The 23,659-nt window shown below is 40.3% G+C and overlaps 2 long non-coding RNA genes across 2 annotated transcripts; one reads left to right on the top strand and one right to left on the bottom strand.

Moving 5' to 3' along the window:
• Positions 1-5,188: 5,188 nt before the first annotated feature.
• On the top strand, positions 5,189-8,285 carry LOC128143627 (uncharacterized). The gene is made up of 2 exons (XR_008235826.1): positions 5,189-5,680; positions 7,620-8,285. It is a non-coding gene; the product is annotated as an uncharacterized LOC128143627 (long non-coding RNA).
• A 4,588-nt stretch (positions 8,286-12,873) lies between these two features.
• Positions 12,874-16,936, bottom strand: LOC128143625 (uncharacterized). The gene is made up of 3 exons (XR_008235823.1): positions 16,557-16,936; positions 14,498-14,532; positions 12,874-13,307 (listed from the first exon to the last, which is right to left on the bottom strand). It is a non-coding gene; the product is annotated as an uncharacterized LOC128143625 (long non-coding RNA).
• Between the last annotated feature and the right edge of the window lie 6,723 nt (positions 16,937-23,659).

Raw genomic sequence — 23,659 nt, 5'->3', positions numbered from 1 at the left:
TTAGCATCGTATCTATTTTATGTATCCAACTTCAGTTTTACAGTTCAAGTTAATATTTCCCTTTAGCCCATTAAAGATAAAATATATGGTACATAAGGTGCATCTTACATTGATCTATCTAGCTTGGCTATCTAAAATATCACTGGAACCTCACAATGTAACAGAGCATATTGGCACTGGTAAATTTAAATCCCTCTTCTTGAAAAAAAAAAAAAACAAAACACCACAAAACCAGAATTCCTAACATGAACGATATTGACACATTATTGTTATTATCATAAAATATAACATCAAGAGAATAATGAACCTACTGAAAGTATTCATGTATTTATCTGGACAGATAATACAGGCTTCTACATTCTTTGTATCAGTTGCAGGTATAAATTACAGTTGTGAAAAAAGAACACCATCTTCAATTCAATACTTCATAGAATTTGTGTTTCACGAACTGTTTTTCTTCCCCGTCTGTCATGTTATACTTACTAAAGTTGTCACACTTGCATTATTAAATTTCTTACATTTTGAAGGGATGCCTAAATCTACATACTCAGCTTTAACAGTATTCTGCTACTTCCCAGTTTTAGTAGACAAAATGTCAGACACACACACGGGATTCTGTACTTCCTTTGTCCAGAAAGACGTATTCCTACAGAGAGATCCATTTAAGCATTCCGTGATCTATACACACGCAGTTCACATTTGGCAAAAACGACAGAATACACAGAAAGGACGTTAGCAAATGCGAAGGGACAACTGCCCAGCTCCCAAATACAGCCTGTGAGCAAGGCACGGCATTAGGCAGCGTGCACCAGTGGAAGTTCGAACTGGCTCCACTACCAGCAGCTGCAGTGGCGGAGTGACGGCTCTGGGACTCCAAAGCAGATGAAGCAGCAGCAGCAAGGCCTCAACCCAGAGCATCACGCTCTGAAAGGAACCGTTTCTGTTCGTGTAGGAAGAAGAGACCTTTACGTTTCACTACGTTACGTTACATGGCATGTAAAATGGTATTAAAAAGAGAGGGTAATTTCGGTGTTGCCAGCAGACCAGAAGTTTATTGCAAAAAATCTTTTTTTTATAATTTCCCATTTTGCTTTTTAAAAGATGAATCAGCATCTGTGCAGATTAAATGTGTGCCATAATCTAATAAAGGTTATTTTAATGAAGTTTATTACAACCTGACAAAACAAACACAAACACTCTTACAAGGAAAACATTCAGTGGAGTTTTTACTATGCACTGTCTACACTAATAAAGTACAGTATGAATGATAACACTGGCATCCCCCAAAAAAAAACCAAAAAGGGGGGAGAACTGAAAAGCTGCTTCCAGACTTATTCAGTGAACTACGTTTTTCAGCTGTTTAAAAACACTTCCTTTTCAGAATACTGAAAATTCCCAGGGGATATCAGTGACTAATCCATGGAAATTTCACGTTTCAAATTCAACCATTTTTTCCTGGGGCGTAAGTGTGTTTCACTGGAGATTTTAGATAGATGATAAAAGCACTGAAATGTTAAAAGGTCAACTCTTAAAATTCATACTCCCAGAAAATGTTATCGACAGAAGTGTAATGCAATGAATTTTTCTTGGTCCACCAAAAATTTCAAGAAAACTGCACAGTGTTTTTTCCAGTGCAGACAAGTAACTTAATAAGAAAATTGTGCGGGGAAAAGAAGACAGAGAGACTTTTTGCCTCTTGGCAACAGGACAGTGAGAGTTGGTTCGAAGTAGAGAACTCTCCCTGACTCAATTAGAAATACATCTGCTTTTCAAAAACTTTTGAAGCCAAATACCAAAATCAGAGTTGTCATCTAAAGCCCACATTACTTCCGTCATTTATTTGTAAGAAAATTAAACAATCCCCCCTTCCCCCAACAACCGTTTTAACAAAATCACATACTTCATCTCTTCTGCATGTGTGTGCCCGCACACATACGTGTGTGCTGTGTGCAGTATGGTAGGCCTATACACGAGATAGATATGTATGAGTATGTATGCATTTATGGTCTTATGTTACAACAGCCCAGTAAGTATGAATACTATTCAAGTAAGACTGTAAATTAACATTCAGTTTATATAATACTGCTCAATAGAAATCACAATATTTTAATAATGCAGCCTAAAGATTACTAACAAAGGGTTACATTTGAATTATAACAGGAAAACCATAGAAGACATGGTTCAGGACTAATTTTTTTTCCTAGTTATACAAATAAACACATCATTTTAAAAATGTTAATATATCTAAAATACAGTGCAAGAACTATACAAAAGAAGTCGATCATAACAGCACTACATCACCAGCAATTTTATCCCTTCCACATTATCGTAACAACTCATCACCACATTCAGAGAACACGAACACTAGCTAACTGCTCCGTGACTACCTGAATGTAAGACCTCATTCCTGTACTAGACCTGAAACAATTAGAGAGACTGACGTAAAGATCAGGGATTTCGTCTAATAAAGCACTGCACACATAGACCAAACTGTTGTTCCAGCACTCAGCTGGCAGTGCTCTGAGTTTTCATCACAGAGGGGAAAGCAAAACAGATACTTAAGATTCATTGTGGGGTCTTGCAAAACACAATTCTGCTTTAATACTGTACTTACACACACACTCGTATAGCAAATGGGTATCCCATACATACAGGGGAAGATTTTTATAGGAATATCAGACTTACTGTATTATTGTTCAGCTTTTACTGGGCAGCTAATGGCCAAAACCTTAATCAGTCTAAGCAATGTATTGGAAATCTATTGGAAAAGGCCATTTTGTGCTGGAACTACTATGTTATTCCAGCTTTCGTCTTTGCTTTTCCCTAGCAGAGAACGCCATTTTGAAGCTGTCATGCATTTTTCCTTCCAAAGCGGATAATGCCAGTGGAAAACATAAGGATGGTATCCTTGTACTGCAGAGAAATATAGCAACGCAGTTTCACAGAGAAATAGCATTTTTATTTTTACAGGTGCAACTGCAGCCTGTCTTGTATTTTCTGCTCACCCTAATATTAATTTAAAAACCAGACACACATAGATGTATGATACGCAGCTTTCTGTATCCATGTAGCATTTTGAAATTTTCACATATTTCTTTTTATTCAAGTATTCAATGAAAAGAGGCAGAAGAAGAGATTTCACCAGAAGACAAACTGGGCAAATAAGCATTTACTTCAAATGAATTTTGCTGAGTTACCCTGGGCCTAAATATATATCCAGCAGTCTGGTGTTTAGAAAAATGTTTATCTTCCAACAGTAAAGAATAGACTCAGTCATTTCCATAGTACATCTGAAGCCTGACCAAACCCATGTTCTACAAGACTATTTTTTAAGTTTCCATTTTTTCTCTCCTTAGATAAACTGATACATTGCAAATTATTGTCCAAAGGATCAAGGAAATCAACGGGCTAATAGAAATGGCTTAATATTAAAAGCGGAATAGACAGGTGTACAACAGTTGCTTAACAGAGGAGGCTGTTAAATACGAATGGTTCTTAGTTTTCACTGCAGGGGTCACATTTGGAAACAATTTTGATAGAGCATATTTAGAAAAATAAAACAGAAGTTCGTACTTCTAATTTCAGTAACGTCTTTGACTAGGAAGTGAGAAAAGTCTTAACCACAACTAAGCTTTACCAGGTACACTAGCTGGAGAAATCGCTGCCAGAAATAGTAATGCTGAGGAATCAAGCTCACACAGTAAAATAGAGTATTCTCTGCCCATTCTATTAACCCAAACTTTGCCAGGGATAAACCTCCTTTATAAACAGCAAAACAAAAAAAAGAAAAAAAAATCCTGAGAGGTTTGAGTCAGGAACATTCAAAGCAAAAAATTTCCAAAAGGCTCCACTCAATAAGAAGCTTTCAGAAGAGGCACTGCTACTATGACATCTTCGATTATCATATTGCATGTTGAAATATTTAACACACACTGAGAAAAATTAGTTTTCCTTTCAAGCAGGCGTTACTATAGTTATTGTAAGGTTCCGATATCTTTTTGAGGAAAAATAAATATTTTAAAATTTTAATATCAGCTGAATATTTTCTTTTTTTTTTCTCTAAGCAGCTATCCACATTTTAAGATTCTCCTGCAGCTCATTACCTCCAAACAAAGCACAACTGTATGAATGGTTTAAGGCAAAAAACACCCCAAAAATAAATGGAACTGACATTGCCTTGACACTCTCTTTAGTCTTTTAAATCCTGCAGACAACAGAAAAGCAATATTAGTACTGAAGAACACTTGGTAAAATGGGATGGACCTCATAATTAATAAGTTTACTAATGAAAATACAACTAAGTAACACAAGGGAGGAAAATACCTATGCTAACCTGACAATATTATTTTTATTGGATAATGGGTATAGTAAATATACCTTTCCCCTCTGGCTTCCACTAACATCTAAAGCTAGTGGACTTTGGGAATTTCAAGTAACGAATAAAGGACACAGAAGGGTTGGTTTCAGTATTGCTGTAGTCAGCGTCACTTGCTGCTCATATACTAACTCTGCTGTTCACGTTCGGCTCAGCTTTGAATGCAACTTTTCATTAAAAGGGCACAATGTTTCAGTTGCTTGGCCACTTCTTTTGTTTAAAGAGCTTATTTTGCTGTATTACAGAACGCACTTTTAAATCTGAGAGTAGGTTATTGGGAATGTTTGTTTAAATAACACAACTTCAGGAAAACTAAGGGAAAGACGTAACGTTTTACTTGAAATGACTGGAATGCAAAGAAAACAAATAAAAACGAGGAAAGAGAGAAACAGTAAATTTTGCTGTCTTACACAAAAGAGAGTGAGAGTACTCTGTAGCAGGCAAATATGTATTGTGGCACGTAATCTGAAGGAGAAAAAAAAAAAAAAAGGCTTGGAATTCAGCAACAGTTAAAAAAACGTGGCATGCTCTCTTCTCCAGAGAGGAGAGTCTGGTGCAGAAGGCAAATCTGCATAGCAAATGCAGAAGGGCCACCCCAGGCTCTCTGTCCGGCCCTGCCCCGCGCCCTGGGAAAGCCTGGGGAGAAGGATGCTCTGGGCAAGGCGGAGGCCTCGATCCTGCCCACGCGCTCCTCCCAGCTCCCCGGCAGGATCGAGCCACTTCCAGCACGGTGAAGCCTCCCGCTCCAGAAGGGTGGACTGAACACGAGAGGTGCCCACAACCGTACAGAAGACACAGACTGGGAAGCATCTGTGGGATGGCTTACTGCTCACGACCAGAGCTGTCTACGAGAAGTCCAGAGAAACACGACCGCCAACAGCACAGCAGCCAGCACCTGCAGGATTGTACCCTAAACCAGCAGGAACATGAGCTGAACCCACCCTGCGCTCCATCATGCCAATACAGTAGGGTCTTCCAGGGATTTATAGTGGTATAAAATGTGAAAAAAACCCAGTAAGCCCAGAGATACCCAAGTCTGAGAGCTAAAATTTACTGCCATGCACATTTTTACCTTGATCCTATTTGCGTTGACAGCCACAGTAGCCTCAAAGCTTACTATTGTAGTATTACTTATTTTTGTGATGGCAACATTGTAAGTTCCCCCCAATATGCACACATCCCTTGTGCTCAGTTTTAACCCTGCTGTGTTTTACACAACTTTGCTGTCACCAGCAATTAAGGGCTTTTTTTCTTTTTTTGACAGAAGGAAGAAATGTGGAAAAGCAGTATTTTGACTCAAGATAGGTGTTTACAGTTTAACTATTTTATGATCTATCATTGTATTTCACAGATTTTACCACTGAGCAAAGAACAGCATATAGATGAAAAATAATAAACATCTTTCAGTGAAAGGTGATGGTTTTCTATACGCAAGTCTTCCAGGTAATTTATCTCAGCTACCAGGTTTATCTATGTTCCTTGGTCACAGCAACTAAAAATGAGATGCATCACATTCTGCCACCAGTTACTTCTGAAGCCAAAAAAAAACCCCAGCATTTTTGCATAAAATTAGTGATAAATGTGTCCTAGTTCACTTTGGCTTAGTACCCCATGCTTACCACGCTTGGCTTCACAGGGCTCCGTGTGCGTGCGTGTGTGTATATTTACTTGGTGCAACACAAAGAAAATGTTATGAAAAAGGTGATGAATACAATCTGCTGGGACACAGCATCACGTTTCCTTACAGGTTGAGAAACAACGCTTAATCTGAGACCTCAGAGGCCCAGGTTTAATGCTGCAATTGCCACGACGTTTCTCTATTTCTTCTAAGAGAAAAATTCTCTAATTTTCACTAGTCTAATGCTTCTTCATTTGGAACAGTCCAGCGGGGGGAAGGGGGGGGGAAAAAAAACCAAACCAAAAAAACAGTTTAAAGGCTGAAAACAGAGCAATTGAATTACTGGCAGCACGAGGGGAAGACCCAAGCAATATATTTAGTTCAACGAGGGATTAAGTGCCCCAGCCATTGGTAAGTAAAGAGCTAATACGTCCTCTTTGAAATAGTTTGACTTTTACTGCCGCACGCTCGGAGGTTGGGGTGAGGCAAACCTGATACTCTGCCATTCTCTGCCAGCACGTGCCTAAATTAGTTCTCCATTTTGTGGTGGCCCTCTGAGAGCAATTCCCATTGAGAAGTGAACAAAGGCCGCGACCCCGGGGTCAGAGTGTAATGCAGGAAGCATGACCTCCCCTTTGTTCCGAACAGCACTGTTTACTCTGCCTAAGTAAAGATCACCAATACATTAACTAAAGAGGATTAAAAAGGTCATATCCCTAGGGATGGAGCTCACGCAAGTGGCAACTCTCTTCAGTCACTAAATCATTTGACTTCCCTCCTACCCCCCCCCTTCAAAATAGAGACACCTTAAGCTGCCAAGGCTCAATGGCACATTAATTCCTGAGCAAAAGTATGTATGAACTTCATGTGGTCTTCTTCCAAACCCAGGTTAATTTCTGCACAGATAGCCAGCTGTTTTGAAGTTATTTTTAAAGTTATAAAAACATTTTAAGAGAAAACTAGCACCTCAATACAATTTTTTTTTATCTCCTTTTGAAAAGTTCCAAGTTGATTTATAAAATATTTTGGGTCTTAAAATGGTTATTAAAAAGTGTCATCTTTTGTAGCTATTACACATGTGAATCTTAAAATATCCTGTAGTATGTGGATAGGCAGAAAAGTTGCCTGTTGCTGTAGACAATTTCTAACTCCAGGATGGTTCACTTGCAAAAAAGAAACCAAGGAAAATAAAGTGAAGATATGCTGCCTACGAGAATTCACGTATGCCAGCAGCTAGGCTTAATCAGGCTAAATAAGCGCTTCTTTTGTCTGTTAAGCTTTCTGTATCAACATTTTTATAATATCTTAGAACACCACTATTATTACAAAATATATTAGCAGAAGCATCTCTTGAAAAGGCTAAATTAATGCTGCATTGGTAACATCCGCGAGGCGACGTGGCCAATTAGATGGCATGCTGGATTGTCTCCTTTCCATTCCCGCCTCTAATCTGCTGGCCTGCTGGATGATCCCAACTTTTGCTTTGTGCCTTGGTTTCCTCATCTGTGGTGATATCGCTCACTGGGATGCAGATGTTACCATCAGTTACTGCGCCAGGATGGGAGAAAAAGAGCATGTGGAAGGGACTGGTGTAGACTAAGATATTTTCCCCCTCTCTTCCCTCAGGCAGAAGCACTTCTGATGAAGCTGAACGTTGCGAGAGGTTCCAGAAGAAAATAATAGAAATAAGGCCAGGCAGGGGGTCCAAGCTGATCAAAGTCTTTGGCGCAGGGAGCTCAGCACCACAGACAAACCCCACAGGGGCTAAATGCAGTTGAAATCAGCACTAGATCACCCACCATGGCAGCTGACTTTGAAAGGAGGACCGAGGAGTGCCAGACTCCAAAAAACAAGGTCCTAGAGCAGCACAGTACAGGAATTCACTGTGTGGATTATATAGGGGGAAGGGGGACAGTGTGTCCTTCAATTCTCAGATACTTTGTGAAAAATAGCTGGTTTTGAATCCACAACAATACATGCAGCTTTCTAGTCTCTAGCAACATAAACTGATGCATGAAGTGTGGCAAGCTGGGGTGTCATTATACCCAGCCTGCATTCACACTGGCACGCTCTGCCCCTTCCCGTCTCTTCTGCTAGCCCTGCATCCTCAAGCATCAGGCAGGACGAGGAAGGAAGATTCTTTGCACTCCTCTTCAGGACATTCGAGAAGTCACTTGCCCTGTCTGCAGGCTTCTTCATAGCAGGAACCCATGCATTTCAAATGTTTTCAAAGGGATGCGAACAGATAAATGAAATCAAGAATCCAATAAAAATAACATTACATTTGCCTTACTATGTTCTCTCTTTTTGTGAAAAGAATCACTTCCTTCTTCACCACTGCTGTTCCTTGCTCCTATGGTTTCTGATCTTTCCTCACCCCAGCAGAAAAAGAGGGAAACTTACTGTCACCAGGAAAACCAAAAGGAGAAAGCCTTCTTAGCGTATACATCCCACTGGGGAGCACAGGGTTCAGCCCAGATGGCTCACAACAGATTCCAATGTGGCCAAGCGTAAAGAAGAAACTTCCAAACCACGTGTTTGTACCTTGATAGGTGGTATTCCCACTGCAGGTGGGTGAAAGACTGGCACTCAGTACAACTCTCTTGTGTGTTTTACCCGTCCACTTCTGTGCCTGGGACAATCGAATATAGTAATACTGTTTCCAGTTATTGCTGTTCCCCAAAATCTAATATAAAAGTATCGGGCTTTTTATTATATACCAGGAGTCAAAGAAAGAACAGTGGAGTCAGAAAGCCTCAACAGAAAACAAGTCTAGAAAAGCCTGTGTCCAGAGCAAAACAAGCACCCAGTGAAAAACAAAAATGTACAGCAGGTATTTAAAATAAGCTACCTGGAAATACAGTACCATATTGTCACGTTGTATGTTTATCAGATCTTCCCATTGACTTCAATGGGAACACTCTGCTTTTATGCATGAAAGATTATGCAGGCATAGCATATCCGTCAGAAAAAAAAGAAAGCGTAACAAAATCTCGAGACACAGAAGAAGTAGATGGACAAGGGCAATCTGAGTCCTGAGAAAAGCTTTGTAATAGGTTGAGGCAAAGAGGTACCTTTTCTGAAAAACAAAAGCATTGAACTGAAACAACTAGAACAAAGAATATATTTTAAAAGTAATATTTAAAAATGGAGATTAGGAGCATAAGGACTGAACCAAAGACGTAAGGACAATTTATTGACATACATCAGAAGCAGGAAGACTGCACAACAGTTGTCTGGCAAGTCTGAAATAGTACTGGGAAACAAAGGGAGTGAATAAAGAGGACAAAAAACACTGCAGAAAAGGTAATGGCTGATTATGACCGTGAGATATTTAGTCATGCAAAAAAGTAAACTCACCCTTTCTCACCCTGTATGACCATGTTAGCATTTCTTGTTAGCGGGGTTCCTGATCTGGGGTATAAAAAAGAAAAGAAAAAAAAAAGAAAAAAAAAAACGGTATACCCACTACTCCTTCCAGTGGAAGCTCAAGATTATACCTCCTAGTCTTTCATTTTCCAGTTCTCTTTCACCTTCACACCAGCGAACAGCAGCCTCCCTCCAAGATGGGAAGTAAAAGCCATGCTCTAGAAAGTTATGGAATAAGATGTCCCTTCTCTTGAACAGAAAGGCAGAGGAAACATGACTTTGTGACACAAAATTCTTCCACAGTCCATTTTTTCGGGGGATGGAGCAATACAGACACTACCTCACGTTCCTGGAAACACCTCTATCTCCTGATGCCCGGAAATCTGGACAGACCCAAAGGTACCTTTTATCTTAAAAAGAAATTATCAGGCTTGATACAGGTGGAAAAATCTATGATATTCAAGTGATCAAATTGTCTCCTCTGGTCCCTCCAGGCAGCAAATCCCATTAATCAATTCTTTTGCAAGTAAAGGGTGAAAGAGCAGCAGACACCAAAACAGAAAGTGTTGAAATAACCGGATAAATTAAAAGGCAAGCTATTCTGAGGACTAGATACACGTGCAGGAGTTCTGAAGCAGCTCAAGGTTGGAGGCAGGGTTTCCAACAAAAAAAAATGCACTCTTCTATCAGGAATGAAAGGGTAGCACTCCTTAAAAATAGCCACAAATGATGATCCAGATTACATGCCAATGAATTCTAGCATTTAGTAAACCGTCTGGAAGGCTACTTTAAAAGATTATAACTTTAATGCCTAAGCAGAGATTACACAATGGAGAGAAAAATAACATTGCTAACATAATGAAACATATGTCTTTTTTAACTTGGAGTGCATCCGCAGAAGAAATTATTATTTATTTGGCCTTTCAAAAGGGCTTTGATAACGTGACTCAAAGACCATACAGAAAACAGAGTAATCATGACTGAAAGTTGGAGTCATAATTAAGAATGAGCTAAGCAGCCAAAAGTAAAATGTAGGAATAAAAAGACATTTTAAGAAGAAAAAGGTTAATAGTTGTTGCATGCAGAGGCCGTGCTGGTATCAGCTTTTAACTTTAGTTAGCGGTCGGGAAAGATCAGCTGTAAAACAGAGTGGCAAAACTGACAAGTGAGGGGAGCGTATTTGGATTACTGAAGGGTCTAACGTAGTTGAGTGAATGTGAAACACGATACATGTTTTTTTTTTATAATTGCTAAGGAAATCATATTGCAACATTCTCGGCAAAGGGAAAAGACCTGGGTGCCATCATAACAAGTCAACGAAAGCTTTCATGTATATGCAGCAACGTCAAATACGCCAAGTTTTACAATGCATGCAAAAAAGCACAGAATACTGTATTGAAAACATTACCCTTCTAATATATACCGGCCAGGGAAATACCTTCACGGCGAATGCTATCTACAATTCTTTTTACTTTGCCTCATTAAAGCTAGTGAAGTAACAGGAGTGCAAGTGCAGGCAACTAAAATTATTTGACTTACAAAAAGACTGCCATATACAAAGACAGAAAGTGATTAAACTATTTATGTTAGCGAGCACACAAGCAACGGGAAACACAGCAGACATACATGCTTTGAAAGTCATGAATTGTAGTCTGACTTTCTCACCTACTTCCAGTCTTGAATGGGAGATTATCCAGTTAAATTAAGCAAGCAGTAAATTCAGACTATGGGAATACATTATTTTACAAAGTGCAGGCTGAGCACGTGAAAATCAGCGTCACGATCCACCATTAAGGGACATCAGTGGGATTCTGAAAGAATACGGTTCTATTCATAGCCTACAAAAATATAGTGTTAAATGGGATTGCTTCCTGGAACGACCAAAAAGACCTTTGCGCAAAGCCATGATAAAGCCACTGGCCAAGGGATCTAGCTGGCCCACTTTCTGACAAGACAAGGTTTTCCAAAAGGATCAAATGTTGGTCATCTTCACCCTCCATTCTCTTACCAATCAATCCTTTGTAAGAACTGTCAGGGTAGACTTAGCATTAATTAGACTGTGGATCTGATCCAATGCAGTAATTTCTACTTTTGTTTTCTATGGCCAAAAGCAATGGCAAAAAAATAGACAAGTTCACTTAAACTAAAGCAAAATCATTCATCCTCTAAGCTAACTACTAGGCCTGATACAATGCTATCCATGCACGGCTCAAACTTCACAAAAACACTTAAAAATACGTATGTTTACTTTGCCACCTGCTCTTCCCCTCCCCGCAAATAATTAGCGAGAACCTAAATTATAAGACATTGCTTTACTACACAAATACGTTTCCTTGTTTATTTTATTATCTTTTTCCCCATCCACACATCATTATTTGCAAAAACCATTTAATAATTATAAAAGATTCCAAGATGTGTGTCAGATCCTGGGATATTGCCACTTGTATGGTGGTTTGCTACACTTAGCCTTCAGTCTTGTGGCTAACAATTCACCCAGACTGTGATAATACCTCACCACAACCCACACACTGCTGCTCTTCAAAGGAAAACAAGGATACATAATTAAGAGATGATGAGCTCAAATATAAGACAAGGAGATGAGGGAGCAGATTCTGTAACCACACCTGTGAGTGGTTATACTACTGAAGAACTTTCTTCAGCTCCATCTTCACTCACGGTATCAGTAAAAGTGACACCTTTTCAAAATACATTTGCAGCAGCAACATTTGCAGCAGCAGAGGAAAAAAAAGAGTGATAAAACCACGCCACTGCAGAAAAATAGCTTTAACATCAATTTTACAGAACTCAGATTGTAAATAAGCATTATTAACAAGTAGCCCTTTTTACAAGTGTGAACTATATCTTAAAATATACACGTATGTCAAAATCTCATCCCGCAAGAATTGTTACCTGAAAATATTCTCAAAGTTTCATTCCAAGCTTTTGTGATCCTGTAATTGCCGTCATAATGTAAAGAACTATAGATAAAAATATCTGTGTGTATATGTGCCAGTTCAGGGGCTAATGGTGCAGCATATTGCACGGAAATAAAAATTAAGAAGTGGGTACAGATACATTCTGCAGTCTACAGGATCAGTCCCTTGTTGGATATTCAGAATAAACAAAACATCAAACCACTTTCCTTATTACTCTATAAAGTTGGTTTTTGGTTTTGTTGGTTTTGTCATGATTAGTGAAAGAGTTGAGAAACCTGGGGCAAAACAAGATGCAACTAAAGCTACCGAACTGAAGTGAGGACAACTGACCCTCCTTCAGAAATATGCATTAAGAAATATTAGGATTACACGCTCACTTGATTTCTGATTTAAAAAAAAAAAAAAATTTTTGTTTTACCTAAAAGAAGTCTTCATTTTGTCATAATGAAGGACCACAACTCCACAAGCTAGCGCCCATTTGCAGGGCCAGATCCTCCAAGCAGCAGCCACACCCTCCTCTTCCTCATTTTTTTCCACTGACCATGAAATACTTTCTAAGCCAGGCCCTGAAAAAAACAAAAAAAAACCAACAAAACCCCACCATTTTTAATGGACACCAGATACCACATTGCGGATTTAATTAGGCAGAGTAGAAACAAATAAATATATCTGCACACGTATATTTGTATTTTCTGTTTCATTTCAAACAAATCTGGTAGGCCTGATTTGGCGCTCTATTCAAATCACAGGAAACATAATTAAAAAGTGTTCTATCTTGACAGCAGAATCAAGCTCTCTATCTCCTTTTAGAACTTAATATAACACATTTCCCACTGGTACTGGAAAAATTCACAAATCAGAGGCTTTTCAGGGTATCTTCAGACAACCCTATGTATTTTGTAATAGTAATAGATGCCAACACAAGACAAGCTTAGAAAGACGTTCCAGAGGTTGTCTCTTCAGTCCGTGGGGTTCTATGGATTTGAAACTCAGGCAGATCTGTTTAACTCTATTTAAAAAAAAATAAAAAAAAATAATATTTGAGTAAAACTTTCCCATCTTATGTATCACTCATCACCTCACCCAGATTATCAAATGATTTGGATCACAGTCTCTTTAGCACAGTTAATAACGATACTGCATAGCGAGTATCACCCAACATGTCCTTACTCTTATTATATTTTATGCAATTTATTTTATCAATAATTTGGCAGTACAAAGAACTGTATGGAAATTGATTGTTGCTATAAACTGCTTTGCATATTGTATCATCTGCTGGCTTTAATTCATTATTTAAACGACACTGTAATTATACTACATTTCGTATTCTGTTTAACCAGAGAATATTGAATACGAATACAATGCAATAAAACCAACTTTTTCCAGTATCACAAAAAACACCCACTTATTCTCAAAATAATCAGCTCCAGCATTCAACAACATAGCAAAAATACAGTATTTGGGGTTTAGCAACTTAAGCTCAATTTTTTGCAGACAACTGCACAAAGATATTATTGTTCAGCTATCATTAGAACTGTGAAATTAATATTAAAATAAGCTCCTTGTTTGTTTAAATTTAGAACTAAATATGTAACCTGAATCCACAGCTTCACGCTATTAAGTTTGCTGAAAGAGCAAACTGATATTAAAATAAAAACGTTAAGATTATATTGAGATGTGTGTTAGGGGATGACAAGTAGTATATTAAATAATGCCAAAGCCAAAATAATTTTGTAATCCCAGCACCTACTACATATTTATTCATGTACAATTCCATACCCACAGAAAAACACTCTTATAAACAAGTGATACACTTTCACTGTTAGCAGAGGTGTTCACAGTTTCCTATAGTCCTACATCCTAATAGGTTTCCAATATACAATTTTGAAATCTCAAACCCTGCATAATGCTATATTTTGCACATTTAGAAAAATACAATTAACTGGCAGAATAATATCAGTACTATAGTATTTGTAGACACGTTTATTCACGCAAAAATCTTTTTTCTCTAAACTGCAGAATATTAGGTGATACGTGTACCTCTCATCATACGGGAGTGCTCCGATGCACAACACTGACTTTTAAATCCAAATACATAGTAGGGAAAAACGTTAGCACATTAGTGTTTTACTGGTCTGTAAAGATTCACCCTGCAAAGCCCTCCCATCCACGTATTCTGTATCAGAAAAGCACACTTACTCCAGACTGTTTGCATTCATATTTATGAAGGTGCTCTGCAAGAAAGGGAGCAAACAGAAATCCAAGGGTTAACAGAAGAAAAAAAACCAACAAGCCACAACACCAAAGTCCCCAGCCATACTGAAGACCTCGTAAGAAAAGGAAAACGTTCAGCAGATAACGGCCTAACAAAAAGCTAATAGCGAATTTGGTGTGTCGGTACTGCCTGGATACCAGCTTGAGATTTAGGCAGCCTTGGATTACAAGGACTATTCCCTTGAAAATCTAGCCCACAGTTCCTGCACTGTTTTCTACCAATACCACATCCAAACTGTGACTAAACACCTCATTATGCTTCTCTGGCACTATCTGAAGCAAACATATTGTACAATTTTACATGGCACCTAAAAGCGGAGGGAAAAAAGAGGGTATTTTTTCTACCAAACACTAATGAAATGATGAACAGCAAGTTCCATGCAAAAGCTTGCATGAACAGTAAATGTTTTTTCCCCCCCGTTTCTTTCTGTGGTAGGCAACAGGTGACAAAATACAGCCCCCAATCTTTGGTTTTAAAAATAAGAAAATTTACTTAGTCTACAAGACATCTATAATATAGTCTTTTTTTTTTTAATTAAAATTTAATGAAAAGGTTTAACTGGGCCTCTGCATTGGCTTCAGAAAGTAAATGCCCTTCTTAACATTCATTTGTAGATGTTTCATTTAAAGAATATACAGCCCTCCCTGTTACAAACAGTAGCCGGTGGCTTTAGGTAACAACCTAGTATTGACAGATCTTAAAAGAGAAAACCCAAACTGCATCTTCAAAGGAACTGCGTGCCTCAAATACTTCACTACAATCTCTTTTACCAATAACTTGCTAATTGATCTTAAACATGTAGATGAATTATGAGGTAATAACCTCCAATTTTCTTAGCTCTTACTCTAGATAAACATTATGTTCTGATTTATGAATATCTGAAATATTTAATTTGCTGTTTGTGGCACTTCAACAGTTAATCTAATTTATAAGAAGTAAGAATACCACATTACAGATTCCTTCTATTTTCTCCTTTCAGCTTCACCACTTCAAAAGCATTTTCCCCATCTATTATTATTTAGAAATATTCTTCCTTTGTGCATTGGACATACTACTATAGTTCAGGAGGCCGTATCAGCGACCCGGTTCCTTTTCCAGTCTCCATGCTACTCATTTAAATAATTTTACTCCCATACACACACACACGGCTGGTCAAGTGCAAGAAATTACTTTGCTGCATTCAGCTACATCTCACGCACTTCCACAGCAAGCCTTGAAAAAATATCACGAGGCCACAAAAATTACCAGCTTCTATCTCTGTACATTTCTTGAGCCTTACATTGCTCACACAACGTATCTAAAGCAGCGTGCTGTGCTGTAGCAGTACACCTGTGTCCCTTTTAGCAAAAAAACCCCACCACAATAGGCTAAAAACGTTAATACCCATTTCTCAATTTTGCAGTTAAAAAGAACCTTTCTTTAAAGACGCTATTTCCCTAAATATTTAAATGCTTAAAAAAAGTAAGTTTTCTGTTTGGAAAGCTTTGCAATTTCTCCCCTGCACAAAAATACAGCTTTGCAGCACCAGCGAAGAGTACCCGGTACAGCAGATGGTTAAAATTCTGCATCATTTTTAATAGCCTTAAGAGAAAGCACTGCCTTTTTTCGGGGGAGGGCGGGGAGGGGGGGGGGGGTGGAGGAGAGGAGAGGAGAGAAAAAAAGCTGAGAACAGCAATTTGCAGCCCTTTTTTTTCCTTGACAGCAGCTAGCCACGCCTCAGTCTGGCCCTTCCTCCAACCTCTGCTAACCTAAAAACCAGCGCCAACCTGGCAGCAGGCCATATATTCAAAAGTAAACATTATTCTCCTGCCTTTTTTCAGTGGTGTTTATAATATCCTGATCTCCCCCCGCCCCCCCCCCCCCCGGTGTAGCTGAAATCTCTCTTTGCCCCGGTTTGTTTCGCTTTGCAACTACATCAAGACATCAAAGTCACGCTCTTATCTAACATGGCAAACTTGCAAAAACGCGTTAGAGGGATTTTACCTTCACCCAGTGAAGCAGCAGACTATTTTGGAGCGGGAAAACCAAAGTCAGACGTATCTTTAGGTATTGCTGTCCCACAGAACTGCGTGGTACGTTCTTCTCCATCACTACAGGAACGGGCTCTTCCCGATACAATGCACACGCTTCTTTCAAAGCCTCTAGCTGCCGTTAGAAACCTGGCTTTTGCTTCCACAGCTTTTCCATTTTCCTGTTTAGTTGCTACAGGAGTGTTTAAACAAATCAATCAATCTCGAAGCGACCGCGAGGACGCACACACAGCACTGCACCTGACTCTTTGTTATCCCTCTCCATTCATTCCCATTCCCTGTCCCTTCCGCTCCTCGCTTCCTCCTCCCCACCTTGGGCTGCTCCTCGTTTATAAAGGCTCTTAAAAAAAAAAAAAACAACAAAAAAACCCCAAACACCTCAGACTAATTAAACTAGTTGCCCGTTACTGTTTTTTACCTAGTCGTACACTGCATTGAATGGATAGTCGACATACAGGCACAAAAAGATTAAAAAAAATAAATAAAGGAGGGGGTTTAAAAATAAATCAATAAAGAGAGAGGGATGCTGCCGCTTGAATCCCCCGAGCCATCCCCTCCGGCTGGATGCCGGGGAGGAGAGGAGAGGAGAACCGGAGCCGCTCCCGCTCCGCTCCGTCCCGCTCCGGGCCGGGGAGCGCAGACTAACCATCGGCCATGTTGTCCGCGCCGCCCGCCACCTCCTGCCCCCGCTGATCGGGGGGGGGGACACACGAACGGGGACGGCGCTGGCAGCGTGCCAAGCCGCCTGTCGCAGGGCGGGTGTCAGGCGAGGGCAAAGTTGATCGCTCGGCGCTCTTTATTTGTATCTCCTACGCTGCGTGCCTGGGGTATTTTTTTGTAATTTTTTTTTTTTTTTATGCCCCCCCCCCCCGTACCCCTTTCCCGGGCCACCAGGAGCCCGGTGCAGCGGCTGAGGAGCGGCCGCACGGGTCCAGGTAGCGCAGGGCCGGGGACTTCGCCCCCCCCCCCCCCCCCACACTCCCCCCGCTTTTTCTCTCTAGACACCGTAAAGTAGAAAATAACGTGGAGCGGTTTAGTCAAAACAGTCATGTGCAAGTAGTCTGGCAAACAAAAGCCTTTATTTATTTATTTAGCTTGCGCATAGATAAGGAGGAGCCTTTGTGCACATAAATTTCACACACATCAGAAAGGAGATGCCATGCTGCTTTCCGCGGGCTGACACAGCTTGTCTTGAAACGCCACAGGACAGCCTGGAGGCTCATTAATAATTGCGAATGGCTCGCCATTTCCATATTTAAATTGTGAAGCAGCGTATGATTAATTAAGAAGAAGAAAAAAAAAAAAAAGGCGAAAGAGGAAAGGCCTGCGCTCGCTGTCCAAGCTGACTCGCCAGCGAGGCTGCCCGCTTTAACTCCTTCTTTCCCACGCGCTTCGGGGTCCGCCGGGGGCTCGCAGGGTGCCCCCCCCCCCGGCTGGTGCCTGGGAACTCGGAGGGAATATTAATTCTGCTATTTTTGTGCAGTTAGGCAACCACGTGAGTTCTTTTGCAAGGCTCTGAATAGCCACGAACTAATGAAGAGAATTTGCTGCAATCCACTCATCATTAGCTTTTCATTTGGAAAAAAAAAAAAAATCGCTTATAAATTTTAGCGTGATTGTAAATTAATGTATTTTCATGCAGCGAGGTTAAAAGAATATTTACAAAGTTATTTATATAAAGAAATATTGCAATTAAAATCCAGTAAAATGTGTAATTTAAACTCATCTGAGTGCTCCAAACTATGAAAATATTTCACTTTGAAACGCTGTGATTAACTTGCACACAGAATCTCAGATCCTCAAACATAAATGAAGACAAGTAATAAATACGCTGTATACAGTAATCAAAATATTTAACAATAATTTATCAGAGAGCTTAAACTTCAGATTATTCTGTTTCTCCCAAGTACTTAGTTTTCAGATCTAACTGTCACAGATGCCGGATTTTTTTTTTTTTTTTTTTGGTCCCAAAGGGAAAGGCTGTATTTCTGACTACTCTTTAGTTACTGAAATATTTACTCTCTGGAAATCCAAGCTGCGAAAACCCACGTACAGCGACCGCCCCCCCCCCCCCCCCCCCCCCCCGCGTGGGGCAGTAAGGAAGGGGACCGCGGGTCATGAGCTCCTTCGGGGCTCCAGGGGGGGGTCACTTGGGTGTCTACTGCGTGGGTCCTTCGAGCATCTGCCCCCGGCAGGGCCCGGAGGGGGGGTCTCGGAGCGGAGGGGGGGGCTGGGGGGTGCCCGGGCAGGGCGCGGGGGGGGGGGGTGGGGGGGGGGGGGGGCTGTAGCCGTGGGCCGCGCGCGCCCGCCCGCCACGCGCGCGCGCCGCCCCCACGGGGGGCCCGGCGCGGGCGGGGGTCCGGCCCGCGCTCACGTGACCGGTGTGATTCAGCAGTCTGCAGTCATCATGGAAAAGGAAAGAAAAAAGGAAAGAAACCCAAAATCTCCTCGCCTCTCTGGCTGCTGTGGAGGTGCTGCCGCTATCCTGATTCATTGGCCTGCCCATCCCAGGCTCCCGGTTTCTGCAATCCGTCCCGTGTTTTAAATCCAGTTATTCCAGAATTTCGTCTGTAACTGTTCGGTTATTTATCCTCATTTGATCTTCAATTTCCTTGGTTAATATTTAGTATTACACAGCAGAAGCAAAGACCTACAGGTTTTTTTCTGCAGATGAGCACTTTATTTGGCTGGGGGATGTGCAAAATAGGTGGACCGTGCACCCAACTAAAGCTATCTTTTTTGTTAAGCCGAGGACATACTCATTTGACTTATTAAAAGGCTTTTTCTGCAGAGTATGAATTCCGGATATTATTTGCCCAGGCAGCTCCAACAAGCTGAGTTTACCCAGCTATGAATGAGGCTGGTTATGCTCTATCTCCATAGTGTGGTCAGTTCGCAACCTGGTACCAAGTTTGTCCTGACGAGCCGTAAATTCGGCACATGAATTAATGTTCTGAGCAAGGACAGAAAGGAAAGGCTGCAAAATGAAACAAATTCATTTACAGGGCCCCAGTTTCAGGACCCTAAGACCACCTACTAGATGCTTGGTATGAGAAAGAAATTCTCCCCCTCTACGTATTCAAACACACACTGTCTACCAGAGTCCCTCAGTTTCCTCCAAAGCATTTGGTAACTGCTCCAATGACAGAGATTAGGGGAAAGAGCTGAAACACCCATGGACTGATCAGGGATGCAATTTTTTGTGTTTTCTTTCCTGCTACCAACATTCTATAAAAGTTTTTACTGGGTGTACTCTGTTTATCCTTGTAATATGTGAAGCCACACTGGGCAACTTACCAAAATCATTCTATAACTACCACCGTCAAGAAAATTCTCGTCCCCTTCACTGATCAGAATAAAGTATATGCCGCCATGCAGTATGAAGAGCAACTTGATAGGCCCAAGTGTTTTGCATTTGAGTTGGCATCCAAAAGTAAAACAACAAACAAAATACATACTGAGCAAATCCTAGCCCATAAAGACTTACGAAGGCAGGCCCAAACTATTTAGAAATGTATTTAGTTTTAGAGGCTGCAGAATACTTTGGAGGATATAATTTTTTAGCTATAAAAATGTTAATAAATACTTGGTTCAAGTGAATAAAAAGCTTGCTGTTCTCTCTTATGAAGTTTGCTAAGTGTAGTCACAAGGGCAAATACCAAGTATGTTGTTATAAGTGGAAGTTGCATATACCAAAATGTTCTCCATTATCAGTGTCCTTGTATATTTACTGCTTTTCTCTTGTTTAAAGTAGCATGGCATTGTCAGAGTTAATACTAACCAAACAGTCAAACGCACATGCATGAAACATATCAGTAAGACTTTAATTTCCCATTTCTAAAATAATTTTTAGAACTTGTAAAAATACGTTTTTAAAATAATTAAAGGTATACTGAGGGTGTTAAAACTGGAAAAGTCAGTAATGCTTTTAATAGATTTTTTTCATTTCTTACATACATGTTCAGTTACAGAATTCCCAGTATTATGAAGCTTATGGGAATTGGCTAGTGATTCCAAACTCGACATGCTTAAAACGATCTCTCTATGCTCTGTAGGTCAAAGGAGTATGAAGAAGCTGCACAATTGTATCCTACTAAATTCTAATGGAAAAAATACTCCCTTAAAAATCTTTGCTACATTATTAAATGATCCAAAAATATTATAGGTGGGGCTAGCACAACTGCCAACTGTTATGATTGCCAGATATCTCCTATTATAAGACTGCATTTTCAGTTGCTTAAAAACTTTGCCAAACTTAAACTGTTTGGCTGAAAATTGCCCTCACCAGGTGTGTGCCGCAGGGATAACTTATTTGAAAATCTGCAGCCAAACAGCTCTCACCTCTCCAAGAATGAGCCTATCGAAACATCAATTGTTTGGTCCATGCTGCCAAATTACAGAAACCTTTTCTTTGAGAAGCTCCTGTATCCCCATGTTTGGAGCAGAGATTAGGATGGGAGGTAGCCTGTTAAGGAAGTGGATTTTGCCACTTCATTCTAGCCAGGCTATAAACATTTGAAAACTTCACTTGCTAGGGACTTGCTGAAGTTTAATAGGAAAAATTCCCAAAGATCCCACCTTCGCTAAACATGCTGCTTCCTCTCACAGCTGTCCAGGTTGATGAGATGGCATATAGACCCACCACATGCTCTACACTAGAACTATGTAATTCAACCCTGTAATGGCTGAAACTAGGCTCAATCAGAAGCATCAATCTGGGTGCCACGAAACAAGCGTCTTTGGCTCTTAATACTTCTTCTGCTTGCATCCAGACAGCCTAGTAGAAGTTGTTTGATTTCAGTATGGAAGAACTAAAGAAATCAAGCCAGAATAGAAGAAAAAGAAGGGAGAAGGACATCAGTAAACTGACAGAGCCTGGCAGAGCAAGGGAGGCAGGTTGGGTGCAGAAGGTGGGAGTAGGTTCTCAGTCTGAGCAGGGAAGCTAAAACTATTTGCAAAAAGAAACTGGACTTCTTGGCTGGGGAAGCAAATGGGAGCAGATAGAAAAGACAGTGCTGAGAAGCCAGGACATTGTCAAGAGAAAAGCGGGAATCACCAACAACTCTCTGCTGTTTCTCTATTGAAGTGCTTTAAATAGAGAATTATCTTCTTATTGCCATCATTTGGCTCAAGTAGCAGGGCACTGTGGGATGGCTCAGAATACTCCACTCCTGATGACTCATTTGGATGTTAGTAGACTGCTACAAGATAAAATCTCTGTTTATGCTGTTTGCTTTTAAACCCCCCCCAACTTGCAAAAAATGACATGCACGAGCATGTGCATTCACACACACATACACGTGCATTCAAGTGTTAAAACTGTATTAAACCAAGGGTTAATCTTGTTCAAACAGGATTAAAGAGCAGAGAATCAAACAGAAAAAATAGGAATGAAATCTACTGTGCAGCAGCTTTTCTTGTATACAGCCCTTGTATGATACAATTCTCGCTCACAGGCCCACATTCCATCTTTTCTGCTGGGTCCCAGCTTCATTAAATGGATGGAACAAAACAATTCCAATAGTAGCAGCTATTCCATGTTATATTCTCCTCACTGAACAAGGTGCAGCCCCATGTCTTATTTACTGGATGGTTCTCAAACTACCCACCGGAGCCTGAATTACAAGGTTTTCCTGGGGCACTTCTTACCATTGTGGTCCTTGAATGCTTCTCAGAGATCCACTAATTTATCTTCCCAGAAATCCTGTGAGCTGAAGGAGAGATACTACCCACATTTTAAAGAGTAAGAATTTGGCACAAGTATCCCATCCATTCTGGGTGCCCAAACTGAGAGATGAAGAACCTGGCTTTTCAGGTTACTCGGCTTTATAAAGTACCACGTACATTGGCATTGTATGTTGAAAGCACCTTTCCCCTAGATTTCACTGGCAGTGGCAAACGCTTGCCATAGTTCACAACCAAATGAGAATATAAGGAACCAAAATTAACAGACTTATAATTTGAGTGTGTTAAAAAACAAAAGTAAAATACCTGACCTAATGTATTTCTGCCAAGTACACGCACCTCCTTCTTTACAGGGCAAAGTTTTAAAGCAAGTACTACCACGCATTAGGGGGTTATGTAACATTTCCCATTATCCCAGTTTAATAAAACTTGTTTTCTTAGCATTATAGTCTCGGAACACAATATAAAATAAAATCAGTTTTAAAAACTATTTTTGATCCTTTAATATCTTCGCTTTGAGCAAATATTAAGATTTGGGGGAAATTTGACTCATAAGTTTTAAACTGTGGAGCTGGCAACACCAGTAAGGCCTTAGGGGGAGGTGTAATGGGTTGCTAAGCCTTCCCTTTTTTGTGTTTGAGCAGAATACAGTACGCATGGGTTATGATTCACAGTTGCTGGAACTGATGACTGCTCAGTGGTCCACATGGACTGACTCAGGTGTTCTGAACAGAGGGCAAGTGCTCACACTACCAAGTGACCATCAAAAATACTTGCCAGGCCAAAGCACCATCAACTTCCCTCGTCATTTTGCACAAAAGGAAGACTGAAAGACCTCAGAGAATGCACATTTCTTTTACGCTACCAGAGGTGGGAGGATACGTGGTCAGGGCAGCAGGGGGAGGGCCATAGTGCTCTTACTGGAAAGTCTGTCAATATCAGAGTTTGTTGTTATTTTGGATGACTATTATTCTAGTAGCACTTTGTTCAATTTGTTCTGCATCTTCTGAATTTTCATCCTTGTTTCTTGAATATCTTAAGTGTTTTGAAGAGTGCCTAGAGCTGAAAATCATTACTGAAAGAAACCTGTATTAACATGAATGCTAACGTTAACTTTTACAGGCATCTTTGAGACACTCCAATTGCAGTACTGCTTTAACCTAGCTACGGAAGCGAAACTCTGAGTGGGATAAATCCAAAAATCATGGGAAACATGACTTGTGAAGTTACATGTGAGGGTATTGGAAAAGAAAATTGTTTTTCAAGGTGAATGATTTTGTAAGAACTCACTGCAAAGAGATCCAACCATAAATACCTTTTTCATAGCAAGAGGAAACCTTGAGCACCAAAAGGCAGGCTGTGCCTTTGGAA

This window comes from Harpia harpyja, chromosome 6 (genome assembly GCF_026419915.1).
Source record: "Harpia harpyja isolate bHarHar1 chromosome 6, bHarHar1 primary haplotype, whole genome shotgun sequence".
Lineage (NCBI taxonomy): Eukaryota > Metazoa > Chordata > Aves > Accipitriformes > Accipitridae > Harpia > Harpia harpyja.
Note: the sequence above shows the minus strand (reverse complement) of the source record. Positions and strands in the feature narration are given on the sequence as shown.